Below are 1,868 nucleotides of genomic sequence, written 5' to 3'. Positions count from 1 at the left end.
CTTCTAACGATCGTGGAGAGCGCGGGCACCACAACGATAGCCATCAGCTGTCAGGCCTCAGCGGGAAGGCAACTGGACTCTTCGGTTTAAGGAAATCCTGTAAACATGGCACAGAAAATATCTTACCCTCGCATGGCGAAACCTCGGACTGAGCAGCGCAAACTTCAGCTCCCTTTTTTTTGGTGCCAGTTAGCGGAGGAAGGATGAGTGAACGAGGTTAAGGCTTAAGTGGGAAATCAATACTGTGTTATTTCCACTTCGCCTTCTTCGTGATTCGTTTAATTAGCGGTTCGTTTCACTGGTGCGCATTGTGCGCATTACGAGCTTCTCACAGCCACGTGTCCAATAAGTGATCTCGCCCACTTCACTCAGAGACTACTGCTGGGACTTCCCACGAGTGTTTATGAGCACTGCCAGGAGTTGCGTTATACATACCAATGGCAGGACAATGAACGATGGCCAGACCTTTTAGGAGACATTAGACAAGAACGTGTCTGAGAACATCTCCCATTCAGCTCGATGTCTTCTCCAACCGCTCCATCAGCAGTAGTAGGAGCTCTTAAACCTCGTTGCACGTATACCAACCTCAAACGCATCGTTCAACAGGAATGGCCACTGTTGTTCAAAACAGCAGCTCAAAGCAGTTATTCCTCTACAGCTGCTAATCCCTGGAGATGCGGCTGTAATTTTCAGCCACAAAGGCGGATCTGTTGCCGGCGTGGGGACTGAGGAAAAGAACCCTGCCACTAATCTTTTGTTTGCTCATTGGCTACAGCTGTTGGGGGTAAAGGGTGATGTGTGTTTCTCTCTCCTGTCCTTGCTATGGCAGTTATACCACTGTGACAGAACCTCAGCAAACCTTGTGATCCGTAGTGAATCATCGGGCGTGTTACATAAATACCACAGGCTTTTTCTGGGGCTGTGTCGCAACATCGACGAAGATTGGACCACTTTTCAGAAGCTGTTCATGTAGATCTAAAGAACGTTTTCCTCATGATCAAGGAGGGAGGAGGTGAGCTGAGGGCAAGTTGGGGCAGTTGGGTTAAACTGGTACCCACACCCCTCGACTGCAAAATCATATCATCAGCAGATGATGTGCTAAAGAACAAACAATCCAAATATCTGAAATGAGCTTAAAGCAGGTAACAGGAATCCCAGCTGCTACGCCATGTGATATCTTTTCTGCAGTCAAGCCCCTATCACGGATTTCCAAAACACACACACACACACACACACACACATTCGCATGGACCAAGACACACACTGTGAACATTCTTCTCTGCAGAAAGTCCTGGCTGGCTGCAGGGCCGTTTCTGTAGCGCCAGCAAGGCGCCTTAATTCTTCGTTACACAGCCGACTAGGTTTGTGCGCGGAGAGGGGCGGGGCTTGTTTTGTGCTTAGCGAACCAATTACAGCAGACAACACGTCAGTCTGATTAATGGCGCAGCACGAACAGCAGCCGCCGGACTCGCTGCCATAAGGAAGGTGTGCGCAGCGAGTCGGAGGGCGGCTGTGGGCGTGGTTGTGGTCGTGGGCGTGGCGTGCGCACCACGTACATTTATTTCGCCAGCCTCGATATCCCCTCCCGTGGTGGGACAGGAGCTACCGTTTCTCCCCTGGCTAAAGACGTGTGAGAAGAAACATGCACTAGCCAACAAAGACAAACGTGGCGTTGACCTGACGCAGTAGGCGGTGTGCGTGCACGCGTGTGTGCGCGGCGGGAACGTAAAACGCACATGGTGTAAGAGCACGCCGTCGGATGCGAGACAAATGCAACCAGCACCGCGAGAGGCAATGCCGGATAAATATTAATCGCACTGATTAGCCCCGGCCGTCCCTGCTCAGAGGGGCGTTCGAGGAGATTCGCA

This window comes from Electrophorus electricus, chromosome 10, assembly GCF_013358815.1.
Source record: "Electrophorus electricus isolate fEleEle1 chromosome 10, fEleEle1.pri, whole genome shotgun sequence".
Lineage (NCBI taxonomy): Eukaryota > Metazoa > Chordata > Actinopteri > Gymnotiformes > Gymnotidae > Electrophorus > Electrophorus electricus.
The sequence above is the reverse complement of the archived record's forward strand: the minus strand, read 5'-3'. Positions refer to the sequence as shown.